The 20,532-nt window shown below is 37.6% G+C and overlaps 1 protein-coding gene across 1 annotated transcript in view; it reads right to left on the bottom strand.

The window, feature by feature from the left end:
* Frem3 (FRAS1 related extracellular matrix 3) overlaps nt 1-20,532 on the bottom strand; it is a 63,490-nt gene that overhangs the window by 24,995 nt on the left and 17,963 nt on the right.

Below are 20,532 nucleotides of genomic sequence, written 5' to 3'. Positions count from 1 at the left end.
ATCGTAACAGGTCTGATGAACCAGGGTTTCAAATAACCAGAGCTCGCTTAGTTTTAAATTCAGGTCATCCTTGGCACCTCCATCATCCTTCTCTTCTTGTCTCTCTTATTTACTTCCTTTTTCCTGGCTCTTCCCTCCATCTATTTATGTTCCCTGTGCCTTTTATTATGCCTTTTGCACTAATCTGTTGAAGGTAGATCCACATTATGTTTATTTATCACTCCCAGGGCCTACTACGCTATCTTGAACTCAGATTCCTCAGTGATTAAAAACTGCACAAGTAGCAGGCGGCACACAAAGATCCAAGGGCTCTGCTTGATTTCCTCTTGTCCACATTGTCCACATGGGACACGGGCCTCTCTCTGGTGGTCAGCCCAGCTTCTTATTGGGGTGTAGTGTGTGTGGCTCTCCCTCTGCTGGAGAGTGGCTGCTACAAATAATCCTTGTAAAAGAATACAGCAATAGGCCTTTTTAGGACCCAGTTTCAACTGATGGCCCATATGATAAGTCTCAGATGTCAAAGTGAGGGGAGGACAAACTATAGTGTGCAACACTGATTAAAGAAACATTTAATAACAAGTTATTTAACTACAGAACCCTTTAATCAAACCAAGGATATCAAATGTGGGCAAGGCATGGACAAGAAAGAAATTGTGAAGACAATATTTTAGGAAAGGCTGGAGCCCTACTGCCGACCTCTATTATCACCCAAAGGTGGTAGTGAGAGGCTGCACAGAGTTCAACTCCAATCTAAAGAAAGTGGGTTTCAGTGACCCTCTTAGAGAGCTCTTGGTATAATCTTTCATAGTTGGAGATCAATGTGGTTCTCTCACTCTCAAAAAAAAAAAAAAAAAAAAAAAAAAAACCCAAAACCTTAAGTGTTCTTGGAAGAGTTAGGAAAGTAAAGAGGGCTTTGCTGGGAAATAATTCAACAGCCATTAGAGATGGAGGAGGAAGCCTCTATGTGGAATGGAGATAAGTTGTCCACCAATTGGGCCAATCCAATCCAGTTATCACCCAGTTCTTCACTTGCGTAACCTCGTGGTTGAGTCAAAGTAATACGTCATGGTTATTTTCATGATGTCTCCAAAGTTCTTTCACATGGTTTTTATTTTATGTTTGAAACCACATTGTAGAGTAGGACAAATATTAGTCTAATTTTATAACTTGACAAATAATTTCAGGCAGGCAGTGGGGTCAGGGTGGGAAGGAAGTTGGAAGCTGATCCCAGATTCCTATGAGCTACAGAGGCAAGATTCAATGCAAAATCTATTTAAAAATGAGTTCCCTTTAATAGTTGCTATCTATAGGCTCTGGTATAGGAGAGCAAAAATATTTCTCATACCAGATATAGTCTGTCTTCCTCACTAACCTTCTCCGGGGCCAACCCTGGAGGAGTGAAGCCTTATTAATAAGCGAGGGGAAACATGAACATGGAAAATATGAAGCTAGCCTCTTTCTACATCACATCTTCTAGCCCATAGCTTCAAAGAAGGTCCAACACAGATTAGGGGCAGAAACCTCCACAAATTGTGAGTTAAATAAACCTTTCCTTCCTTAATTTTGGACGTCAGGTATTTTGTCTCAGCAATGAGAGACAAGTAACTAAGACAAAGTAGAAGAATCAATTTTGTCAGGTTCAAGTGAGAAACCTAAAGTTCTGGCCTTACACACCTTATCTGTGAACAAAACTCCTGAAGAATGTACCTGGAACCATATAGTGAGTTCCAAGGTCATCGAAACCCCATTCTTCGGTTAGGATGGAAGCCATGCCTGTGGGAATAAGAATTAGCTGCAGCGTGAGGTGTAGCTTTGTGAGAGCCATTCTCAGAAGGAACCTTGCCCCACACAGTGCAGTTTCCCAGCAACACGAGAGGCCCCTCTAGCAGTGCTAGTGTTGGTGGATGAAGCTTCAAAGCCTTACGGCTAATAGGCTGTGCACCCTGAGCTCTCAATTTCAGAGAAGTACAGCCTCTCACTGCACATGTTTCTGTCACTGCACATGTTCCTGGTCTTCAGTGAGGCAGCCAACAGCGTGTACGTTTGCTGAAGTCTAAATTTTCTACATGCCCATAAGGCTCTCAAGTTTATATGGATTCCAAAGACTTACTGTTCAGCTCAGTAATGCACATATGGGTTCTGATAAAGCTTGATGTAAGTTTCTTTTGGAGTTCACATTTGGGATCTGATAAGATCTAAGTATTTGGAAACAGGGGAGGAGATGGTGGTGGGCGAGATGTTCACAGGATGGTGGGGTGGATGGGACAGCTTGGGTAGCAGGTGTCAAGGCTTCTAGCTTTACTTATGTACAAAGAGCTGTTTGGTAATTCTTTTTGGGGATGTTCCCAAACTGTCTTGATGATATATTAAGAGCTCCATTTTGGAGAATGTGTGCTACTGTTATGTATAACAATACAAGTTTTCTGGGCCCTTTTTCTCCTTTCTTAAAATAGAATTCTTAAAGGGCACAGGTTTTCTTAGATTCTTTTTGCATGCTGTGGCAGGGGCACCACATGCTGTTTTGACATGAAATAAAGCTCAACGAAGTCTCAAAGCAAGACTTCAGAGAATTAACGCGTAGAATATAGAATCATTTACTCTATTAAAAATAAAGAGATAAATGTCACATCTCCATCCCAACTGACAGATGAGTAAATGTGCTTGCAAAAGATGTAAGATGATTCCAAGAGCAATTTTATTTGGAAATGTTGGGAAAGGGGGAGCCATATGAAGGTCCACATTAAGAAAACAATGTGAAAAAGAAAACCCATAGAGACCAGACTTTAGAGCCAAGGGCATTCACTGACTTTTGTAACTGGATTTAGTTGAATCTCGGAACCATAAAACAAGCTGCCAAGCAAAGGGGCCTTGGGATAACGTCTGGTTTGGAGTTCTTTTGAGACTTCACAAAACAGTAATTAGTAAGGAAAGGTTGGAAGCAAAATAAACCACAGCATAGCTCTGTAGCATTAGTCCCTATTGTTAAACCAGACATTACAAATATGGGGAAGCCAAGGATTCAACAGATGTTAGTTATTAGCCTCTTTCTTAGCAAGCACTTATCAAGCTAAGAATATAAACAGAGCTTTTCTTTCAAGAGGAAGTATTCCATTTGCCAGAAATTCCTTCCTGTCAAACCACAAATCAACAATTGCTAGATCAATGAATAGTTTCTATTCAACTAATAAACTCCTGGGTAAAATATTATTTTTTCTAGAATTAAAAATGTCTTTTTAAAAAGAATAAGCTATAAATGGTCCCAGTAGGATTCACTAAAGCAACCCACTATCAAATTTATAAGTCTTACAGACCTCTGAGAAAAAAAATGGAAGCAGGTTTATTAGGAATTGTTTTGAATGATACTACAAGTGGCAAAAATGAAATATGGAAGTGTAAGTCACAGATGAATTGTGTTTAGTGGCAGCATGAACTGAGTGAGGTACTGTCTGCAGCCATGGTGAATGATAGTTAGCCTAAAATACTTTTTATTTAAATGAGAAGAGGTTTTGAAGATTTTATGTTACATGTGTGATTTAATGAGTTGTACTGCTGCATTACTGAACCTAGAGTGCTGTTATATGGTGACCAGAAGTGTTCATATATAGAAGGAAATGTGATTGGCAGAATTGTACAAAAGGTGTCTAGGCCTTGATCCTTTGTGTCTTTCTCTCACTCTTCTTTCTCTCCTATAGTGAGCTGTAAAAGGCGTGACTGCATTCAAATGACAGAAGGCTACTTGCTGTGGATGGGTGTCTCTGTGTTTCTCTTTCTTGCCAAAAATTTTCTTTTCTTTTATCTTTCCCTGTTTCATATCTATGGTTCATCATCTTTATTTTTGTGTCTTTGTGTACTCATGCCCTTCCTGCCTGCCTTCCTTTCTCTCTCTGTTTTTGCTCCTTCTCTCTCTCCTCCTTCTCTCCCTCCCTCCTTCCCTCTCTCTTTTCTGTGGCACTAGGATTGAACCTTTACACTGAACTGGTCCCAGGCTTTTTTTTTTTTTTTGTATTTGAGACAGGGTCTCACTTAAGTTGTTAAGTTACACAGGCAGGACTTATTTGTGCTTCAGTTTCTAAAAGACTGGCTAGTATCTGTTATGTGCTCTACTTTTAAAATTTAAAATATAAAAAATGATTATTCAGTAAATAGCATCCACAAAGAGGTTTCTCAATATATTTTTGTCTCCACTGGAGCTCTGGAATCAAACCTGGTAGACTCATGGAGGTTTGTGATAAAATCTTAGATAATGCTTCACATCTGTATCTTTCATTGATGGAGATGAAACTTGCATGGTTTCTGAGGGAACAGGTGCCCTAAGGAGTAGAGGAAGACTGTCTTGTACAGGAAGCTGTGTACTGGCTGTGTGCAGGAGCCTAGCAGGACCCACAGTAGGTCCACAGTCTGCTGCCAGAGAAGAGGAACCAGTGCTCTGGGAGGGTGGCAAGACAATCAGTGAAGGTAGAGGGGCTGCATTAGGGCACGGCAGGTATATCTGGTCATCTCTAGAATTATTTCTTTGCTCTTATAAACCTCTCCCTGTCGGGAACCACTGAAGCTGGAAATTGAACACATATGCAAGGCTTTGGCATGGTGGCATGGCCAGGGCATGGCCCAGAGAACAAAGAAACACCTCAAAGGACAGGACAAAACAACAGCTATGAACACCTGGTTCCAACCCCAATTAACAAGATAGAGGCTGTAGTCCCAGGCATCTCACTCCTGCTGTCTATTGCTTACCACAAATGTTATCGTGGAGATAAGACAGTTCTTTTAAATTAGCATAGAATGTCACTTGGAGAAATCATTGAGATGACTCTTCAGGTCCTGCTCAGATCATTCCATCTCCTTTCCTCAGTATCCCATCTCCTGTTTTTGAAGACTTAATGAATATGGACCACCTATAGAAGCTCTTTGTTTCAGCCCCTAGAGTCTTGAACTCTGCTAGAGAGTTTTGATCCTCCTGTAGCTGTGCAGTCATATCACTTGTCTCATTTATTTAAGCCTTCACCATACATTTGTTTGGGAGATTTGGGATCTTGGCCAGGTCCCTGAAATCCCATACTATTTAAGACTGGAAAAGGAGTCAGTGATGAACTCTGTCTTTTCATTTAGATACCTCTTCTCGCTTCCAAAATGATGTAAATTTTGGAGCAGTTCTTTTGATGGGTATTTGCCAACCTGAGTAGGTTATGGTTCACAGTGTGTGGTAAAACACCAGTAAAGTCATTTCTGTGAAGATACCTGTAGATAAATGATCAAACTGGAATAATCAGCTGATTGTAAGTAGTGCAGATGGCCCTCTGTTATGCAGCTGTGCTCAACCTGTTAGTTGAAAGTTTTAAGAACAAACAATTGGAATTTGCTCCAAAAGAAGGAATTGGGCCTTCGGATTCCATATGGAGATTCTGTTGGAGTCTTCCACCTGCTGACTGGTCTGCCTCTTTTAGATGCAAGACTGCAACTTTGACTCTTAACTAAATTTCTAGTCTACCTTGCAGATTTGACAAATCTCACACTAGTGTGAGCCAACAAATGTGTATTTCCCTTATCCTCTCTCTCATCTTCCTATGTACATATTGGTTGTTTCTGTTTTCCTGAATTCCTACTAATGCAGTCACCTTATTGTTTCCTTCTGTTCATTTATCCTCTGACACATGAAACTTCTCCAGATAAAAGTATCGTACATCTCCTATCTTAGCTATGTTTTATCATTATTGACATGTTTGGATCCTGCCTTTATAGTTTTTTGGTTGCTTTAATACAGTAAGAAACAACCATTATGGTTTTTGCAACAAAAATTCTCTTTGGAGGGAGATTTTCCTTTTTCTCAGAAAAACTGATGAACAATTTTGATGTTATCTAATTTGTCCCAAGATCTTTCATGAAAATTTAAACCCAGATCATCCATGAAAGAAACATAATGGACAGAAGGGAAAAATAAAAATAAATTTTGTATTTTTATTAAATTGAATCAACATTTAAAATTGCTGGAAAAGAAAAAAATAAAAATACTAAACAAAAGCTAAGGACTGGTTTAATGTAATACATCTAATATCCATTCAAGAGCTTTGAAAGCAAAATTTGACTTTTAAAAGTGATACATTTAGAAGTGTTAATTAAAATGTTAGGCTATGACAATGTATTTTTAAGGATTCATTAATTCTAAACTTTAACTGTGGGGGTGGAGCTAAAGATGGCATATCAGTAAGCAGCACTGAAACAGCTCAGATGCCAGTATAAAGCATCTTGGAGAAGACCAGATGGATCCTTTCAACCCAGGAAGAAACCAAAGGGAAATGAGCTGGTCAAACTCTCGGTCACAGTGCTCTCATTAGAGCTGTTCAGACTCGCGGTCTCGGTGCTTTCACCACTGGAGCCTCAGTTGCACTAAAGTTGGGGGTCAGCAAGCCCAGTGGAGAACACAGCCAGCATGGAGACCTGCACTAACCTGTGGTGAGTGTTTGAAACTTGATCCTCCAATGAGAAAGGGATGACTGACTGGATGACATATTAGAATCAGGCAGGATGGGCCTGAACAAGGAATGTCAGTGACTTCGGTTGGCTGCTCCCTGCCCAGAGCAGATTGGTGAGATCTGCTTGGGCTGGGTCAGCCCCTGGACAGGACCCAATAGTCAGGGATGAAATTGTTCTTGAAGTTGCCCTGAACAAGTTCCATCAACGTGGCACACACTAACGTTATATTGACTGGCTAGTTGACTGGTGTGGAAGGGAGGGAACAGGCTATGCTGCCCCCACTTGTAACTCAGTGACCAACAGCAAACTGGAGAGGGCAGAAATCCCTAGCCAGCATGCTTCAGAAGAACCAAAAACAACAAAGAAAGGGCTAGGACCTCCACCATACACCTGTATAGAAGAAACAAGAAACATGACAAGAGAAAGATATAAGACAAAACCCCCATTCCCCATCCCAGGGAATATTGGTCCAGGAGAGGTAAATACAGATGAGATTAAGGGCAGCAAACATGCAATATCAGACATGGCATCAGCTGACATAAAGAGATATCTTTGTGACATCATATATGAAATCAAAACTGAAATATTAATCCAAGTAAAACAAGATATAAGAAGGTTAATAAAAGAAATGCTAAGCACCTCTAGAGAAGACACAGATGGGAGAATGGAGGAACACAAAAAGGGAGAGAAACATTTGATGAAGAATATAAAACAAACCTAGAATATATGGAACAGATTCAAAGAGATTACCAGGAAATTTAAAAACTCCATTGAAAGCTGTCAAAATTGCCTGAAAGAAGCTAGAGATAGATTAGCAAAACTTGAAGATAGGTTTGCAATGTGTAATCATGAAATGAAAGATCTCTTAAAAATAACAAGGAAATAGGAAGTAATAATACAAAGGCTAGAAGACAACAAGAGGATCTATAACTTAAGAATAAAAAATATGAGTAAAGAAGCAGGGGTAAACACAAAGGCTATTCACAGAAATGATTAAGGAAAACTTCTCAAGCATAGGGAAAGAAAATTGATATTCAGATGTATGAGGCATACAGAACTCCAGCCACCTACAACCAAAACAGAGCTACACCCAGGGATATAATAATCAAGATTCCAGAAATTCATCAGAATAATAGAATATTAAAACCCATCAGAGAAAATAAACACATCTAAAGACTTTATAAGGGAGAATCTGCTTAAAATTTATTCACATTGTTGGTAGACTTGATTTTCTGTGACTGTGTGACTACAGATCTAACAGCTTCTTATGAGCTCTAGACTGTAGGCTTCCCTTAGCTTCTAGAGGTTTCCTACATTGCCCTGACATGTGAGTCTTTCAGTGGGTAGATGGGTGGTTCACAACATGGGCCATGTGGTTATAGAAGGCCACAGAAAAACTGTTCTAGTGCATGCCAACAAGACAAAGGTGTCTCATTTCTGTGTCTGTCTCCTCTCTCTCTCATAGATATATGTATGCATGTGTTGTCCTACTCACCTTTTTATTTCTCTGACACATTTCTGGACACTCACAATTTAAAGGAAGAGAGCTTTGGCTCACCTTTTCAGTCCATATCCAGCTAATTCTGAGACAGGACAGCATGGCAAAGAGGTGTAATAGACAAAATGCTGCTCACCCCATGGTGTCCAGGAAGCTGAGTAAGGGGAGGAGTGTGAAGAGGGAGATGTAACCCTCCAGGCCATGTTCCCAGGAACTGCCTCCAAACCAGGCCTTACCTCCCAACACCAAGCCAGCTGCAGCACTTCTATAATTCAGTTGTCTTCTACATGCCTGGGGGACTGAAATCTCTGAAAGCATGATCCAACATGAAGCTTTCCTACTTTTGAACTGAATATCTCAAGTATTTTGCTATAATAACAAAAGGCCAATGCACAGATCTAGCTATACTTACTTTCTATTTAAAGCAGTACACACACACACACACACACACACACACACACACACACTCACAAATACACACTTAGGACTCTATTTTCCTAACAAATGAGTTCACAGGAGAGAAAAATGAGGGCTGCAGAGGAAAATCAATTGAAAGTATGAAAGGCAAAATTGTGTAGAACTACATCACTCTTTCATGCCTAAGCAATCACAGACAATGTATCTGCCAAAATGAAGCTACTTTATCAGAAAACAGCCCAATTTTTCATAACAGCTAGAGTATGGTGTTACCAAGACCAATTAATATGGCTTTACATTGGAATATGAAAGACAAAAAATACTGTATGTGTGTAAAGTCGTATTTGATGGGTAATAAACTTGGAATGCTTTGTACCTAGAGAGAGAGCCCTTTCACATGGAGACTTGTAATGACATTAAGGATGATTTCTACCAACTTTTGATCACTTTACAATTTAACTTTTATTAGGTAAAAGAGCAAAATGTGACTGTTCAACTGCTGTACAGACTTAAGTGTCTACTGACAGAGGTCACAATTTGGAGGTTGCAATAGGTAGTTCTAGATCTTTCATTTTGAGCAAGAGAGGAAAGAACTGTCTGGCATCTGAGAAATTTTAAATTTAAGCAACTATGAATTTGTTGAAATTATTAGTTTTCTAAGTTCTTTAAATGTAAGTTTTTTTCTTTTACTGCAACACCTTTTAACTGTTAGTTTTTTAGTGCTCTATTGAGACAATAGTACTTAAATTATTTTGAACTCATATCAAAACCATATGAGGAAAAATTCTGTGACTGTCTCTAAAACCTACACCAAAATACCCTTCAGGGTGTCTAAGAGTGAACCTGTCTTGAGGAGGGACACAGTCCATGTCCTGCAGCATAGCTAGAGGTTATGAGCTTTGAAGTCTCAGAGACATATTAAAAATTCCCTGTGAATGTTGTATTCTCTTTCATAACATAAGCACTTGTATTAACATAAAAATGAAATTATGATCAAGAAATATAAACCAAATTTTCTGAGTCTTCCTACAACCCCTAGATCATGGGTCCAGCTCCTGTATTAAATGATTAATTTTACTTAGAATAAGTATCAATGGAGTGATGAAATCTTAGAGAGGGGCAGATTACAGCCTTTGGTTACTGAACTCCTATAGTGCATTACACCAAAAATTTCTTTCCTTAATAATTTTTATAAGTTTATCTTGAAAAAAGCGATTCATGCATACTTAGAAAATCCCACACCTAAAAGCATTTTCAAAAGCAATTCATTTGCTTTCCTATCAATTGCCACTTAGTCTTAACTTTCTAGTGAAATAAAGGGTTCTCCAAGGCAGCAATGAGAGTAAATATCAAGAAGTCTTGAGTTCTCAAAACTGAAGGAAAGGTTCTCATTTCTAGGTATATATGCAAAAGAAACATGGACTTCTATTTTGAGAGGATGAAATACTGTAAACTAAAGTGAACATATACTAATCAAAAGTCTAGAAAAAGTTTTTCCTTTGTAATTTTGTTAATGTGAGGTATCATATTAGTTGATTTGTGTAATCCTATATTCACAGATGGAAAGAATTAATATTGTCCAAATGTCTATACTACTCAAAGCGATTGATAGATTCAATGTAATTTCTATCAAAATTCCAACGCAATTCTTTATAAAAATGAATATGAAACTACAACAGACCTTGACTAGTGTCTTAGATAGTTTCTGATTCCTGAGACACAGTTCCTGACACCTGTAATTTATAAGAAAAAGGCTTATTTGCCTCACAGTTTGTAGAGGTTTCAGTGCATAGTTGGCTGGCTCCAAGGCAAGGTGACATGGTGGGGGGACATCACAGAGGAGAATTTCTTATGGCATAGCAGGCAGACAGGAAATAAGGGCAGAGAGAGGAAGGGAGGGAAGGAGGGAGAAGAAGAGAGACAGAGAGAGAGAGAGAGACAGAAAGACAGAGAGAGAGAGAGAGAGAGAGAGAGAGAGAGAGAGAGAGAGAGACAGAGAGAGAAAGAGACAGAGACAGAGATAGAGACAGAGATATCAAGGAAGAAGGGAGGGAGTTAGATACTTCCAGGCCAAGCCACAATGACCAGACCTCACCTCCCAATATCACATTTAGCTATAATATCATTGTGGACTAATCCAGTGATATAGATCACACCCCTATAATGCAATCACCACCCCAAAGCTCCACTGATGAGTACATAAGATGTTGGGAGACATCCAGATATAAAGCGCCCCATTACTTGATTAGAAGAAATTACACAGCTACAGAAATCAAAGATACAAATACCAATGGAACATAATAGCTCAGTAGTAAATCTATGCATTTGCAGCAGATTGATTTTTGACAAAGGCACCAAGAACCCACAGTAAGAAGAAGATAACCTCTTCAATAAATGATTTAGGGAAAACTATGTATCTATAAGCAGAATAATAAAATTAGACCCTTTTCTCTTATCACATAAAAAAATCAAATAAATGTGTGATAAATCAGCATGTGGAGCAATGGAACGGAGCAGAGAACAAAGAAAGAACCTCAGACAAGAGGCTGACCTTTGACAAGGGGACCAAAGTGTACAATGGAGGGAAGATAAGTCTCTTTAGCTGGTTCTGGGAAAATTGACTATGCATATGCAGAAGATTGAAGCTAGACCTATGTATTGCTCATCATGCACTAAACTAAAATAAAAATGGATAAGAGATCTAAATATTAAAACAAACACTTAACCTACTAGAGATAAAATAATTAAAACTTTTAAAAACTTAAGTATAGGAATGTGCTCACTTTGGCAGCATATATATATATATATATATGTCATGTTTTATGTCTGTGTCCTCCAGGCCTCATGAGTTTGCATTGTGTACTTGTGATTGGTTCATTGTCTAGTGCTTGGATTGATGGTCTCAGTGCTCCACCCACATAGAGGTGGAGCCAGGATGTAATGTAATGGCAGGAAGAAGGTGTGTCTTGCTTTTTGCTGGTTCCTGATGGCTGTTGGCAGCCACCATGAACTGCGGCCCAACCATGCCTGCCTGCCTTGAAGCCAACTGAGTGTAGACTGAAACCTCCCAAAACTGTAAGAAATAAACCTTTCCTTTCCCATCTTGGGCTTCAGGTATTTTGTCTCAGCAATGAGTAAAAAGTAATTAAGACAATATGTATATGTGTGTGTGTGTGTGTGTGTGTGTGTGTGTGTGTGTGTGTGAGTGGGTGTGTAGGCAAGGGCTTTGAACAGAACTCCAACTGCATAAGAAATAGCATTAGGAATCAAAAAAATGGGATCATAACAAATTAAAAAGTTTCAGCATAACAAAGGAAATAACTAACAGAAGGAAGAAACAATCTATAGAATGGAAACCTTGTTAGCTTGGATAAAGGGTTGATATATATGAAATGTGTAAAGAACTATAAAAAAAATTAGGCTCCTAAAAATGAAAGACAGCTAAAGCAAAGAAGACAGGCAAATGAAATGAATAAACTTCTCAGATGAAGTAGAAATGGACCAGTTAAAAAATGGGCAAGTAAATAGGCACTTCTCAGAAGTACAGATGGCCAATAAATACATGAAAAATGTTCAGCATCTCTGACTATTAGATAAATGCAAATTAAGGCAACATTGAGATTTCATCTTACTCCAGAAAGAAAGCTATCATCAAGAAATCAAGTAATAAGAAATGCTGCTAAAGATATGGTGAAAAGTATCCCTGCTACAATGTTGGGGAATGTAACCTAGTACAACCACTGTGGAAAACAGTATGGAGTTTTCTCAAAGAACTAAAAATAGAAATTCCATCTTTTCCCTATCCCCATCAGGTAATATCTTTCTGAAAGCCAAAGACATCAAATTTTGGTAATACACAATCCATATTAGCTAAATCTTAGAAGCAGCCCATATGTCTATCAACAGATGACTGATAAAGAAGGTGTGGTATTTAAGCACAGTGGCACAGTGTTGCTTTACAGAAGGATACATTTGCATCATTTGTAGAAAAATGGACGTGCCTTGAAACCATAGTATAGAGAGAAATAAGCCAGACCCACAAACGTAAATGCCATATGGTTTCTGTTGTATGAGAAAGCCAAAATCTAGTGAATTAAAGAACAAGATAAAAGATAAAAGAAAGAGGGAGGTATGTCTTCTGCAAATGGGAAGAGGAGATAGAAGAAGAGGGAAGAGAAAGGGAATTTTAAGATGAATTAAGATGTCTCACATACATGTACTAAAATAAATACTCAAGATGAAAGTAGTCATTATATATCACAAATGTGCAAATGAATAAATAGAAGGACAAAATATTTAAAATCAGAGCATACCTAGAAAAGCTAGAGATTACAGATAAAATGTAAAATAATACTTTAAAAATGTTAATCTAAATTCCCAAGGCATAGGTATTTAATAAGTAACAAGAATCTAACAATGGCTAAAACATGAGCCCTGTCCAGAAATAAGCACTGTGTTATGTTGGAAGCCTAATTACTTCCTCTTATATATTATATCCTCTTATACCTGACTAAAAAATCAGATGGAAGACAAAACTATGAAACAGCTAGAAGACAATATCATGGAAATGCTCCATGACATTGGTTTGGACAAAGGTTTTTCAGACAAGACCTGCAAAAATACACAAGTGCGATGACATCACACTGAACAGCACTGATGCAGACAAGGAAATGATCAATACAATGAAGAGATGATCTACAGAATAGAAGAAAATATTTGTAAATAATGCATCTGACAAAAGCTTAGTTTCCTAAATCTTAAAGAATTGCAAACAACTCAATAGCAAAAATAGCAAAAGCCCACCAAATACAGTAATTCAATTAAATAATAGGCAAAGAGCCTACACAGATATTTCTCAAGACACACAAATGGCCACAATGACATGAGCAAAATGCTTAGCTTCATTACTTGTCTGGGAAATACAAATCAGAACCATAATGAGATGACATTACACCCTCTTAGAATGGCTACTATCAAAAATACCAAAGAAGCTCAGTGAGGATGTGGATAATTCTTGTACATCATCGTTATGAATTCAAACTAGTGCAGTCATATGGAAAAACGTTATGGTGCTTCCCCCAAAAATTAAAAGTAGAGCTACCATGTGATCTAGCAGGATAAACAAACACCCTCCCTTTCCTATGTATTGTAGCAATATTCACAATAACCAAGAAGTGAAATCAACCTAAATTCAATCAAGCAATAAAGAAAATATGGTGTAAACACAAAATAGAGTAACAGCCAGTCATAAAAAAGAAAGAAATCTGTCATTTGCCACAACAGGCATGAGTCTTGAGAGTATTATATTCAGTGAAATAATCCAGGCACAGAAAGACAAACACCACACACATTACTTCTTTGTGGAATCTGAGAAAACTGGTATCACAGAAGTACTGTAGGAGAGCGGCTACTGGAGGCAGGGAGAGCAGGAAGGAGAGAGGCGTGGGTCAGACTAATCAGTGGACTTGATGTTACAGTGAGGTAGAAGAATGGATTCCATGCCCATAGAACACCTTTCGGGCGAATATAGCTAACAAATGCATTGTGTATTTCAAAATACTAGAAGATAAGATTTTGAATGTTTTACTGTAAAGAAATGAAAAATATTTAAGGAGATGGGTAGGGTAATTTATCTGATTTTACACTTATATAATAATATACAATATATACCTGTATCAAAGCTTCATATCACCTATCCCATAAAGATGTGCAATTATTATGAACCAATAGAATTTTAAAAATAAAATGCCTTTTAAAAAATCTTAAGAGTATTATATAGTATGCATTCCATGTAAAACAAATTTTCTTCATTGAATCAAATCTAAGCGGAAGGCAAAGTCCCCAGGAGTCAATGATTATTTATACTCAACCATAAAGATTATAAAATGATGTGGAAAATAATTGTGTGGGACTTAATAAATTTTCTGCTCTTGCATAAAAGTTATATAGAAAAAACTAAGCTCCATTCATTCACACGTACAAAATAAAGTTTAATAATACATGATAGAATTATTTCATACATTTTGACATAAATTAATCACTATTCCTTAATCACACTCAATTATATTGTTTCTTCAGCACCCTCATATAATAACATATTAATCACATATACTAGTGGTTTCTCACAAAGACTAAATTGTCTGTGTCTGTAATTTAGGTTAATGGTGACTGAAATTTTTTCTTGAGATTTTCTCAGTAATAATAATTCACTTAGGTGTACTAGGATCATGCTGACTATAGGAATATCACTACTATTCTTAAAGTTTTACCATCAGCAGGACCTTAGAAACTAGCTATTTTGTAGATGAGGACCAGCCTTCAACCACAGACCAATGGGTACCCGAGCTTAGACTGCTACTTAGACCCCCTGGTCTTCAGATATGTTATCTATGCATAGTTTTGTTAGTATTTCATCAGACCCTATAAGATAGGAAGGAATTAACATCTCTATTTTGGAAAGAAGTTCAAATATATGGTAAGATTTGCCAATACTATTGGGCTGGGAAATGTTAGATCTAGAATGAGAACTTCATGGGCAATATTTTCCAAGCTGAACTTATTGTCTGCCCATGTCATTCTTGACTTCCTATTTTACTCTTTCAAGATTAAAGAATCATTGATTTCAACTCTTACAAGTTTAAAAAACTCCATCTACTTCTCCCCACCTAAGTTCATACCAATGCTATTTCTCACTTTATCTTATGGCCATGTGCCTTGTTTTAGCTCTATATGTACTTCCAATGTAGACTTGTCCTCCAAACACAGTGATAAGAACAAAGTACATGAGCACTACAGTCTGAATGTTTGTGTTTCTCCAAAATTTGGACATTGTAGTCTTAGCCCCCACAGTGATGGGGCTGAGAGGCGGGGCCTTGGGAAGGTGGTGAGGTCATGAGAACAGAGTCTTCATCAGTCAGTTTACTGCCTCTATGCAAGAGACTGGAGAGAGACTCCTTGTCCTTTCCATCATGTGAAGACAGTCACCACCTATAAGGCAGGAAATGGGCCTTCATCAGTGCCAGATCTGTAGCTACCTTTATCTTGGACTTCTCAGCCTCTAGAACTGTGAGAAATGAATTCTTGTTTTTATAAGTCCCACTGCTTATCATATTTTGTTATAGCAGGCAGGAAAGGCTGGAGCAGTGAGTGTGTTAGGCCTTTTCTTGATTCCCCATTTCCCTGAGGATGAGGTCCGTGGAGTGCACTTAGCACATCCCGGGCAGATGTTCTGAAGCTTACTCACTTGCTTACCTCTGCTCCCTAGATTATGCAATCAGAGTGCATTCAAATAACTCTCCAAATCTCCTCTACTCTTTCTCTTTTTATCCCTCTGCCCTGTCCCTTTTCTTTTCTCCTTTTCTTGCTGAACTCCCACTCATTTAAGTCTCAGTTGAGTAGCCACTTTCCTGGGAGAGACCTCAGGCAAGACGACAGTCAAGATGTTTGATCCACTTGTCCTTTAGCTGCTGGAGCTTCCTCTAACATGGCAGTTACTCTGTTGTAACTTACGCCGTCACACTACATATGTTTCTAGGAAGCAAAGACTGTGTCTTTTTCTGTCATCAGGGTCCCTAGCATATAGTAGGGCCTCAACAAATATTCATTAGTTGAAAATGAAGCTATAGTAAAGGCAGAGTGGTTCTCTGCCCTTTTATAGACTGAGTCCATGTGCTGGCTGTCCCTTTACAAACTTACGATAATCATTTTCTGAACCCTAAACACTTAAGTTGAGCAAGTGTTTTTCCTTTATAGAAGTTAACTGAAACACAATATAAATGACAGTAATGCTATCCACAAGGAGTGTGTTTTGAGAGGCTTTAAATTAACCACATTTCTATTCAAGGGATCTAAATATTTTTAATTAAATGTTTATTGGTACATTTTAGAGACACATAATGATTCATTCATCATAGAGAATTTATACCTGTACTTGATAGATCTTGATTCTTTTTTCCCCCGTGTCCTTTTCCTCCTTTAAGCCTCTCTTCCTGACGTATTTACAAGAGCTTTGTTTCCATTTTTCCTTCTTTATTCAGTTTCTTTTTTCTATCTTCCTTTCCTCCTCTTCCTTCCCTAGTTCCTCCTTCCTATTTTCTTTCTATTTCACAATATCTACTATACATTGGGTCTTTATTTACACTTTTGGTTTCTCACGCCAGAGAAGCAATGCGATATTTACACGCGTGTCATATTTATTTCAGTTAAGGGTATCATCTTAAGGGGCATCCACTTACTAAGAAATATCTCAGGTTTACCTTTCTTTGTGGCAGAGTAGTATTCCATTATACAGGAAAACCCACATCTTCTTTATACAGTCATTGGTTGATGGGCATTTGGGCTGTTTCCAAGATTTAGCTATTACAAATTATGTTGCCATAAACAAAGGTGTGCATATCACTATGGTATGATGCTTTACAGTTTGTTTTTTTTGCTACTGCGGATTGAACTCACAACCTCACACTTGCCAGGTAGGCACTTATGCCGCTGAGCTTTTTGGGAAGATATCAAGAAGGGGAATAGCTGGGTCAAATTGAACCTCTAGTTTTAGTTATTTTTTTTGAAATCTCCACATGAATTTCCACAGTGGTTGTACCACTGTCCAACCCCACCAATGGTGGAGAAGGACTGCTTTTTCCCCACAGCTGCACCAGAATTTACTTTTGGTTTATTTCTTGATAAAAGCCATTCAAATAACAAACTCACTGAGAGAGAAATTAGGGAAAATGCATTTTTTCACAGTAGTTTAAAAAATAAAATATTTAGGAATCAATATAGCAAAAGAAGTAAAAGATCTTTGCATTGAAAATTATAATACACTGGAAAAGGAGATCAAAGAAGATATCAGGAAATGGAAAGATATCCCTTTCTCTTGGATAGGGAGACCCAACATAGTGAAAATGACCATATTCCCAAAATTGTTATTCGGATTTAATGCAATCCTGATCAAAATATCAATAGAATATCTTTCAGAGCTACAGAAGACACTCCTAAAATTCATTTAGAACCAGGAGGAGACCCAGAATAGAAGGGCAACAAAGGCAAGGCAGAGGGCATCATAATCCCTGACATGAAATTGTACTACGAAGCTATTATGATAAAACAGCATGGTACTGGCAAAAAAGAGATACAAATGTTTGAGGCATCCCATGTTTTTGTATATGCCTTTTCAGAACTCAGTAGAACTGATTGATTAAATCAACTATCCTTCAGGAACTATCAGAATTTTGAAGTGTAGTCATTTAACTAGATCTTATACTCTAATATATTAAAATTCTGAATTATATTTACTCTTTAATTGTATATTAGATTTCCTCAACACATATTTGTCAGTAATTCTTATGCTATTAACTCAGAAAAATTTCTCCCAAAAGTACTTTTAGCTTTAGTCATTCACCTAGCTTATCTGTACTTAACTTCCAAGATTAAGCAAAATCATTCCTTTTCTGATGCTACTTTTAGTTTTACAGGTTTAAATTATTTTGCCTTGGGTGAAAGAGAAAATTGTGTGTAGGTGTTTTAACCTTTTTGTACCATAACGCCCTTTGGCATGCTGGGAGGGCTGATAGTCCTCTTCTTAGAGCAAAAACAAAAACAAACAAACACACACAATGAGTAGGATTATGGAAAAACCAATTATATGGTAGCAGAATTATCAAAATATTAAAAAATAAGTTTCAGCAGCCGCTATGGAAAGGAGTTTGGCAGTTATTCAAGAGCCTAACATAGAATTACCAAATGAGATACAGCAGTGCCATTCTTAGGTAAACACCTAAAGGAAGTGAACAGGAGGAGTTAAAGATACTTGTGCACCAGTGTTCACTAGAGTGTTCTGCGCAGTAGTCCAAGAGGCTGAAACAGAGTGTTCACCAGCAGATGAATGGACAAATGAAATGCACGGGGTGAGTATGACAGAATATTGTCAGGCATAAAAATGAAGTACTGGTCCATCTAACAAAACGCAGAATCCTGAATCGTTGTGCTAAATGAAATGTCAGCACAAAAGGACACATACTGTTACAAGTTTATTTACATGAAATATCTAGAAAAGAAGTTTTATAGAGACATAAAAAGCATTAGAAGTTACTAGGCAGTGGGAAAAGAAGGAGTGGGGAATTACTTATTGTTGACATGCCGGGAATCAAACCCAGTACCTCCCTCCTGCTAGGCGGATGCTGTGGGAGGGGCAACTCCCCCAGCTGGGGAGTTACAGAAAATTTCTGTTTGGCTTGATGAAATGTTTTGAAAGCAGATAACGATGATTAGTGCACACATTATGAATGCAATTAATGGCATGAACTGTATGTCTAAAAATGGCTGAAATGAAAAAAGTGTGATACACATTTATCACAGATTTAAAATTTTAATAATGTAATATACTAAAATCTATTGACTTGTCCACTTTATTTTTTATTATGTTATTTATGTATTTATTGAAGTACTAGGGATTGAACCCCAGGATTTGGCTGGCCGGTATGTTGTCCAGGCTGGTCTCAAGATGTGGTCTCCTGCCTCAGCCTCCCAGTGTCCTGGGATTAGAGGAATGTGCCACGAAGCCTGACTTCGATGGTACACTTTACATGGTGAATTGTGTGGTATTTGAGTTGTATCACAGTAAAGCTGTTAAGAGAAAGTTTGTGATAAAATTCCTACCAAAATTTCAAAGCAATGATGAATGCTGTGGATATTTTGATATATCTATGATGCCTATAACTTGATATTTCCACTTGCTGTAAGTACGAGGCTAGCCTTATTGTCATTTGTTACCTACTTTTATCTATAACAGCAGGAAGGGCTACAGTTTAGGTAAAAATTAATAAAATAAGTCTTTTCATTAAACAACTTCTTGAATTTTACCTTCATGTCTCTGATTAATATCTATAAATCCATTCTACTGAACATAAACTACTTAGGGAGAAAATTGTTTTGCTTTTGGTCTCTTTAGCTCATCTGCATAGACAATTTTAGCAACAGACATTCTAAATATTGGTGAACACTTAAATAGTTTGAGATTGTATATTAAATTGGAGTACCATAAAAGCAGGAAATAGCAGATGTATTTCAAATCATGCCTCAAATAATTATTTGTTTAAATTCAGCAGTTATATTCAATTACTTAGAAAAACTAAAAAGTCATTAGCTTGAGAGGCTCATTTTTTTTTTTTTTTTGGTCGACTGTTTGCTAATTTGCACACATGCTGCTTTTCTTTCATCAGGGAAAGTAGACACCACAGAAACACGTTATAATTTTTTGGCTGAGTAACCCAATTGGCTCTCCCAAGCCCGACTGCTTCCAGCTGTAATATTGCCAAATAGCCGCTCCAGCATGACTTAGTGCTTCTCCTCATGTTTAACGGGAGGTTGCAACTCCCGTGCGGATGAGACATTGTCCATCACCAGCCTCAGAGAGGATTCAACTTCCCTCTCTTTTGCAGAACTTTTTAAAAGCAGTTTTCTAATATTCTTTGAAAACATAAACATCACAACAAAGCATTCTACTTCAGAGAAACTCTACTTCTAAAAATAGCAAGTTACACACCTCTCTTCGCACATTTATTAGAAATCCCTGTCCAGATACGATAAAAGTGGTTTATTATTTGATATAGACTATTTAATAATAAAATTGCTGCATTTATACAAATTTTTAAATAAATACATCAAAGGATTTTATATTTTCTAAGAACTATTTTCCACAATGGAATATAAATTTAGCAGAAGCAAAAAGGGTTAACTAAAGGCGGATTATTTTGGGGTAAGAAAAAGAAACAAGAACCAGGGAATAGAATGAAGATAATGAGTATCCAGAGTGAATGCTACAAGCTGGGCCCAATAAACAAAGAACAAATGAAGGAAAATGAGAATAGAAGGTAGAAATAAAGGAAGAAGGAAATACAGATATAAATACCTTGAATCCCAACTATATCACAAGCAAGCTCTGAGCCTTCAGGCCACACAGTGTAAGGACACATTCTGATCTTTATTTTCTTAGAATCAAAAACAAAAGCAGGGCATTCTACTTGCTCATTCTCTTTAACAACAAAGCTGATTAACAAAGCCCTGTATCCTTGATAGTATCATCAGGCATTCTCTTACCTCACACTACCTGAAATACATAATGATTTGCATAATGATCACACTCATTGTGGCAA

The sequence above is a fragment of the Cavia porcellus genome, unplaced genomic scaffold (genome assembly GCF_034190915.1).
Source record: "Cavia porcellus strain 051 isolate PalLab524CR breed Dunkin Hartley unplaced genomic scaffold, mCavPor4.1 scaffold_14, whole genome shotgun sequence".
In the NCBI taxonomy this organism is placed as follows: Eukaryota; Metazoa; Chordata; class Mammalia; order Rodentia; family Caviidae; genus Cavia; species Cavia porcellus.
This window is presented reverse-complemented; position numbering and strand designations above follow the sequence as displayed.